The sequence below is a fragment of the Onychostruthus taczanowskii genome, unplaced genomic scaffold, assembly GCF_017590055.1.
Source record: "Onychostruthus taczanowskii isolate IOZ18803 unplaced genomic scaffold, ASM1759005v1 scaffold107, whole genome shotgun sequence".
NCBI lineage: Eukaryota > Metazoa > Chordata > Aves > Passeriformes > Passeridae > Onychostruthus > Onychostruthus taczanowskii.
The window spans coordinates 1,032,242-1,040,428 of record NW_024497297.1 but is presented as its reverse complement, the minus strand read 5'-3'; positions in this window follow the sequence as shown (position 1 = coordinate 1,040,428).

Here is an 8,187-nt window from a genome sequence, read left to right as displayed (position 1 = left end):
GATGCACAATGTCTGGCACACCAAGCCACAGAATCCCAGCTCCTGCTGCACAGACCTTTCCCCAGCCCTGCTCTATCCCCAGGCCCAGCCAGACCCCCAAACTCCTCATTTTCTCCCTAACATTCACCTGCCCCACACTCCTGAGACACATCCCAGTGACCTCAGGACATGGCAGAGGACATGGTACTGGTGCCAGGCTGAAGGGAGGCTGCCAGGCATCCACACAAAGCCCTGCCATATTTACCTGCACTCCCTTTGGAGCCTGCTCCACACCTGAATCCTCACCCTGACCTGGGACACTCCTCAGAGGGGCTTCTCTGGGCCACAAAGACAAGGCCTCAGATGACAGGGGAGCAGGTTTGTTGCTAAATGTGAGCTTTTTGATTGCAACACACCAAGAGGAGCCAGAAACTGTCACAAGTATCAGGGGGCAAAAATGAGCCCCTGGGCCAGGGCACAGGACCCAGTCCTGCTCCATCCCTTTGCCTGCTGGATGTGCTGCCCTGGCAGGGACAGAGAAACAGCTGCTGCTGTCCCTTGGGATACCCCACATGCTCACACTGTCCTGGCCACCCTTCAATCTCCCTTTCTGATTCAAAAAGTGCTTTGAAGCTTTGAGCAGATTCAGCAAGCTGAATGCTGTTCTCAAAGCAAAAAGAGGCCCCAAAGCCTTCTTCCCTGGCAAAAGGACAGGTTTGCTTGGAGAAGAATGAAATTGCACTTTGGACTTGCTTCTTTGTCATGTTTTATGTTTTCCAAGCACTGCCTAGGATTAGCTGGTTAATTAATACTTAGTATTATCCTCACAGATGGAGAGAGCTTCCAAGAACTCAAGGTAAAATATTTTAGCAATACAGATTTGTGCCAACCTAAATTTATAGTCTTAAACATAATGAGATTAGTAACAAGGGGGAAAAGAACCCAGGATGAGAGTAATAAAATACAGATCCTTTCTATGCACACTGCCTTTGGAAGTCCCATCCTCACCACGCACAGCAAGAAGGTTTAAACTCATTCATTAATTTTTAATCAAGCCCATGTCTGATACAAATCTGCAGGATTTGTGGCCATTTTTGCCACTGTCCCCAAGCAGTCCCTGCCAGAGCTCCCAAAAGGGCTCAGCACAGCCCAAGCCTCTCATGTGGGAGGGAGAACGAAGCTGGCTCAGCCACATCCCATTCCCACCTCCAGATCTGAAGATCTTACAAAATTTTCCTGCGCAAAACCAGATAGAAAAATAAAAAGAACTGAAAGGATCCAGAGGGGGTCAGTAAACATTTAATTTGGAAATGTTTCTTTCCATGCCAACCTTTTCAGCTACTTTCAACAGAAGTCTCAGTTGAACTGTTTTGACAGAGATTTTGAAGGTTGCACCAAGATGAAAATTTTCATCAGATTTGCACTAAAAAATGTAAAAATAAGGTATAGAATCAAAGCTGGATATGGCTCAGGTTGAGTTTGCTTTTGGCAGGGAGGGCACAACAGATGATCCCCACGGCTCCTTCCAACCTGAATTTTCCATGTTTCCATGCAAACTATTTTAAAACGCTTTCAAATATTTTGTCAGGAGAAGCCTTCTCAAAAAACATCCTTTTCATCAACAGTTAATCTGAGCAGTAAAAGAGCAGTTCACCTGAGAAATGCCACTGAGCTCAGGGGGCTCAGTAACTTCATCTGCTCACGGCTGCATGACTCAAACTTAGCTTCTCTTGGAATTACACAGCCCTCTGCTCAGGCCTCAGCTGGAGAGGGGAAATCCCAGGTAATCACACAGGGATGGATTTTATCCCATGTCCCATGTGCAGCTTGCCCAGCATGGGCTAGAAGAGCCAATATAATGGGGATGGCAGCAGTCTGAGCAGCTTCAGGTCTGGCTGAGCCCCTGGAGGTGCTTCCTGGGGGTGCAGGGGCTGCCCACAGCCTGCTGTGCTAGCTGGACCATCAACCCTATTCTTTTCCCTTCTCCAGAGCAACATCCTGTCCCTCTGGGGGGTGAGGATATGCCCACGGTGTCAGTGCCACTCAACAGACCCTCTCCTGGCTGTCAGGGCCATTTGCCCCCAGGAATGTCACCGGTAGGGCTGGTGGGATCCATGGGCAGAGCTAAGAGTGGGTGTGGAGAGGCAGAGCTGCACAGCCCCAGGAGGGCACAGCAGGGCCTCACCTGCAGCCAGGGCAGCTGGGCTGGCATCACTCCTGCTACCTGCTGTGCTGATGGCAAACAGAATTGTGGCAGACTGGTGGGAGAAACAGCCCCGATTCTCTGTGGACTTTCCTGAGGAATTAGGAATAACTGAAGGCAGTAGAAGGTCTCCTTACTGGAGTACCACTCTTCATCCTGAGGGAGAGCAACCCTGGAGCAGCCCATGGGAGGGCTCCTTTTCCTATCACAGAATGGTTTGGATTAAAAGGGACCTCTAAAGCTCATCCATGTGATCATCATCATGCCATGGGCAGGGACACCTTTCACCAGACCAGGCTGAGCAGAGCTCCATCCAAGCTGGCCTTGACTGTCACCAGGGATGGGGCATCTGCTCCCCTATCATGGGAGGACAAGGAGCATCCACGGGGCACTTCAGGGATGATAAAAATTCCAGTTTCTCCACAGGGGAGGGAAAGCTGCTGCCTTGGCCAGGGGACAGGAATGCTGCTCCCTGCTGAGGACAGCCTAGCCAGGTAGACATGGCCTTTCCTGAGGCGCTCCCAAGACTGGCTGCTCCTTTGATTCTGCTCAAGGAAAGATGATCCTTTGAGCAGGAGCATCCTGCAGCCTTCCCAGCTGTGCAGGACTATCATCTCAGTTACACCTAAAATAGAGCAGAGCATTTGCCTCTTTCACTTTGTGTGGAGACAGCGATAATTAGAACAAAGAGGAACCTGAACTTTGCAGTGATGGGAACTTCAGTGGGGAGGAATCACTGCAGGAAAATCAATCCTCTGAAAAAAGGGAAAAGAAAAAACCCAACCCATGAGGCCAGAGCTCTTCAATGAGACTAACAGCATGTTCAACCCAATTTGGGGGCCCCAATTAGACAGCTCAGATTAAACAAAGACTGGCAGAAGATCTGCCTGGAAAAAAAGAAATCTGACCTAAATAAGATATTTTCAAATATGAGATCAGCATGGAGAGCAGCTGTGGCCCGCACATCCACTCTCAGCTGGGTCCAGGTCTGCACCAAGCAGCTCCATCCTGCTCTGCCTGGCCACAGCAGCACTGGACCAGTGGCAGGAGGGCCAGGCCTGCAAGGGAGGCACAGCCATCAGGTGAGACATCCCAGAGGGATTTAACACAGCACACACTGCAGGAATATTAATTCAGCCCTCTTATTCATAATCCTAAGGATTTAATTTTAGAAATCACAGCTCATCGGGAATTACTCACTGAACCTGGAAACAACAGGCTGGAAGGAAGAAGCACAAGTGCTCCTGCCAGCCACTGCTCAAAACCAGCAAGAGACAGGAGCCAGCCTGGAGAGGGAGCAGAGCAACCACTTTCAGGGCCACTGGACCCAGACCAGCACTGCAGGACAGTCTGGAAAGCTCCAGCAGCACCAAGGGGGCTGATGCAAAGTGCTGGGGAGGTGACAGAGAGCACCCAGCAGAGTGGGGTCACCACTGCCAGCCATGCTCACCCACCCCACGGCCAGGGTCTCTGCTGCACATGCAGCATCCCAAGGCTGCTCCAGCACAATGAAGCCTCCACCTTCCCACATGGCACAGGAGCCTGAGTCAGGCTGAGCCAGGCACAGCACCCCCAAACTCCTGCAGTAAACTCAGCCCCTCAGTGATGGACACATTTGGGAATCAGCACAGGATACTGTGTGGCTTGGGGTCTGTGGTGAGTCTTTTTCTGCTCCCCAGCACCACTCATCCCCTGCACACAGAGGGCTTGGGCAGCCCAGCCCGTCACCCTCTGATCCTCAAATCAACCCATCACACTGTAACCCTCAAACCCTTCTGCCAGAGTTGGGAGCTCTGGGAATTCACCTGCAGCTCGCTGGGAATGAGAGCACAAGGAGAGGCTGTGTAAGCACCTCTCAAGCTCCTGCTGCACCGGTGCCCCAGGATCTGAGGCACAGCCCCCTTCTGGGCCAGATCCAGGCCTCGGTGCAGGCCAGCAGCATCCTCACAGATGCAGGAGAGCTCTGCCAGGGCAGGGAGCCCACAGAACCCTGCCGGGGGTGATGCAGCTCGCCCAGCACTTGCAAGCTGGGAGGGAGCTTCTGTGGGAGAGGAATCACTGCCCGTGGAGCTGGGGGGCTGCAGGGGGTCAGGGATGTGTTTAGGGTGCCCTGGCTATCTCACAGGGCTGTGTGATGGTACATCATCTACACCTTGCCCCTGGATCCTGCTGGGCTCAGCCAGGGATGAAGACTCATCACTGCTGTCACCTCTGGATCCCAGGAATCACCTCTGGAAGGGGGCCTGGGTGGGCTCATGGAGGGGATCACGGCTGGAACCGGGACTGCCACTGCCACTGCCACGCCCGTGTTTGTACCGCGCCTGCAGGGCCCGGGAACCGAGAGCTCCAAGTGCTAAATTCAGCCTCTTGTTTGTGGAAATACATCCTTGGGTTTCATAATGGATTTTGTAGACTATTAAATCTGTCTGAGGTGTTTGGGGTGGACAGAAGTTCTGCCAGCTCCGCAGCCCACCTGGGGCTGGCCAGCATCACCCCCGGGCACGCTCCATCCTTCTTCCTGCTGCTGGCATCCTCAGGAAATGACACAGCCTTGCTGAACAACCTTGCCGTGACCCAGCCATCCGGTCCTGAGGCAAGGATGGCCAGACACACACCACTCACTTGAACAAATAATTCCTCTGTCCCTCAGCATCGCCTCCGGCCTCGTGGGGAGTCCGGATCCCCCACCCCAAAGGAGCACCAGAGCCCCCCAGCCCCGCGGGCTGCAGCCCACGCTCCCGATCTGAAATTCAATTAAGGCAAACATTATTTTGCTGTCACCCAGTCAGGCAGCATTACAGCACCCTACGCATGGCATGCAGGGGGAGGCAAAACAATTCCCCTGCAGAGGGAGGGGAGCGCTCCCTCCCAGCGATGCCCGATTGTGGCAACTTTCACGGCAGCGTTCAGTGAGACCCGGGGTGCTGGTTAAATCCTCAGCCGAGTGTCACTGCTCAGCCTCCAGGCCTCCGAGGTGAGCACAAATGAGTCAGAGCAGCCAGGAGAGGAGAGGAGAGGACCCTGCTGGTGGTGGGACCAGCCCAGGACCGCTGGGATGCTCAGCTGCTGCTCCTGGGAGTGGGCACAGCACAGGGGAACCCCACAGAGGCTGAACCACCTCCCTCTCCCTCACCTCCAACCTGCAGCAGAAATTACACTCTAATTTCTGCAAAAACGATAAGTATAATTTGAAAGGGCATAATTCTTAATTTATGTGTTGTCATGAACAAAGAAAGCAAAAGTAGGTCATTTCATTATCTGCTGCCTGACTATTTTGCCAAGGAGCCAAGACATAAAGCTAAACAAAATCATCACCCAAGGTTTGGGATTTGTTTGTGGAAAAAAAAAATATTATGGTTATTTTTCTACTTGCTTGATTTGCACATCTTGGATAGCAGAGCATATTTAGCTTGGCTTTAAAGCATGCATTTATTGTGACTGTCATATTTGATAGTGCTGCCTATAGTCAAAGAGCAATCTTTCATGGATACACTGTCTCAATTTATAATTCAATATCACAGCTTTGAGAACTCGTACAATAAGTCAGCCAACAACAAAAAGCCTAAAATGTCTGTATGCAAATAAACATGTCAATGCATGAATGAGCACCTTCCAGGAAGGGCCTGCCAGCTCTCTCCTTGCTGCAAACCTCCCAGCCAGCTGAAGGACAGGAGGCATGAGCAGCCCAGCAGCCCCTGGGAGCCGTGCCCAGGTCCTGCAAGCCTCCCTGAGCATTTGGGGAGATGCTTCCAGGGCAGGGAGAACATCTCCCTGGCCAGGGACTGCACCACCTGTGCTCTGACTGCTCCAGGGAACCCTCACTCATCAACAGCAGGCACCTCACCCCTCTGAGCAGCACCCCGGGCATCTCGGTCACCCTGAGAGTCACCAAGGCTTGGCTTTTCCTCAGAGCACAGAGGAAGGACCTGCATCACCCTTGGGACAGGCACGGCCAGGCCTGGGTGAGCAGCAGTGGCTCAGGGAGAGCCTCCAGGGCACTGAAACCTGCTGCTGCCTCTGTGCACCACCCCTGCGTGCCCCCAGCCCTCTGCCCACAGCTGGAAGCCCCCTGAAGCCCAAACCCTCAGACCTGTGGGATGATCCCAGCCCTGCGTCCTGGGTTATTGACTGATCCCTGGGGCACTGCAGCCCTGTGCTGGGGGTGTTTGTGTCTCTAGCCTCACCTCCTGCATGGTTCCATACTGATGGTTCTGGCTGGTTTCCCACTCCTCCCAGTATTACTGCACTGTGCTCGAGGCTGCTGATGAATAAACCTGTGGGCAGCACGCTCTGCTCAGCCCCAGGAACAATTCCTGTGATGGGGAGGACAGAAACCCACAGAGCATCCCAACCCCTGCTGAGATCCCAACCCCTGCTGAGATCCCAACCCCTGCTGCTCCCTGAGAAGTGCCTCAGATGAGAGGGAACAGCTGGAGCTTATCTATCCTGTGTCCAACTGCAGCCAAATTTGGGGTGGTTTGGGGCTGTCTTCAAGGATGCTGAGCTGACAACCTCTGCTGTCACAAAACCTGTGCTTTTCCAGGACAGCACATTCCTGAAGCGAGCATCTGGTGGGGATGGAAGAGGGGACCCCAAAACTGCCAGGGGTGAATCTCAGCTGCCCTGAGAGCACAGAGCTGGCTCAGCTGCTTGCAGGTGAGACAGACCCTCCTCATCCCTGTGCCAGGGCCAGGCAGTGGATCTGGTACTCAGCCTCCCACCGAGGGCAATCCCCTACAGATGGGGATGGGGGTAGGGGGTGGCTGCAAAACCCTCACCTGGCTCAGGAACCACCAGCAGGGCCTTGAGAGCAAAGCTGTGCCATTGGCTCACTCTGCCTCACTCTGCCTCCAGAGCATGGCAGCTCCAGCAGATTGTGGCGGATTGTTTGCAATCAGTCAACAAAGAGTGGAGAAAATCCTAAATCTTGAGCAATTTTATCACAGCTGAGAAAATTGTGGCATTCTCAAGACAACAAGAGGCTCAGTGACTTGAGGATGCTGTGAATTACTGCCTTAGTCTGTGCAGAGAAACTGCCTGGCCACCTCCTGCCATCACCAGGCGATGACTCCTAGTTTTCCTTCTTCAGCACTCGGTGGTGGAAAAGTCCTCATCAGCTTTGAAGCTCTGCTCCACCTGCTTGTTATTGCCCAGTTTTAGGAGCTCCCTGAGCAGGCACAATGTGACCCAGCTCACCCCAAGGAGCTCCAGAGATAATCAGTGCTTTCTACCTGGGTCCTTATTAGACCTGCATTCCCTAATTCCCCTGAGAGGAGGTTTGGAGGAGGTTTCACAGACCTTGACCCAAGCTCACCCTTTTCAAGCCAAGGTGAGGAACTGGCAGAGTGGGGGACTCAATTGCACAGAGCCCTGAAGGACATCCTGTGGTCATTGTGCCTCCTCTAAGACATGGATTTAATTTCCAGTGGGCTGGATCCTGATGAATGCTGAGCACTTGTATTTTTTCACAGCAGACAACCCGATCTACAAGCATTAAATAAGAGTGAACAGTTTTCTTTTTGCCCACTGACGTATAAAATGGGTTTGTGTGAGGATTAGGGAGCAGAGGTGGGAAACATCTTTATCTGCTAATGATCCTGTGAATTATACATGTTTAGTATTCATGCATCTGAAGGAGAGGCAAACATAGCCATTTTATGTGGAATGACCTTTACCAGCAGCCAATACATTTACATTTAATTTAGAATTACAATTACTGGGTCAACTTGGGAGCAAGTGGAACTTAGATTTATAGAGAAGAGACAAAAATTGTTCTTTCTGCCTTCACCAGCAAAACACGGCTTTTTCTCTTAAATAACCCCCTCAAACCTGATGTCCAGCAGGGACCTGGAGCATCCCCAATGCATTTGAGCAGCAGCACTTATGTATTTTGGCTGGGTGAAATGTGGGCACTGTGAGTTTGGTCCAGTGCCCATCAGAGCGTGGCTCAGGCTTTGGTCAGCCAGGACCAAGGAGTGTCCATGGCCCACTGCTGCATGCGGGAA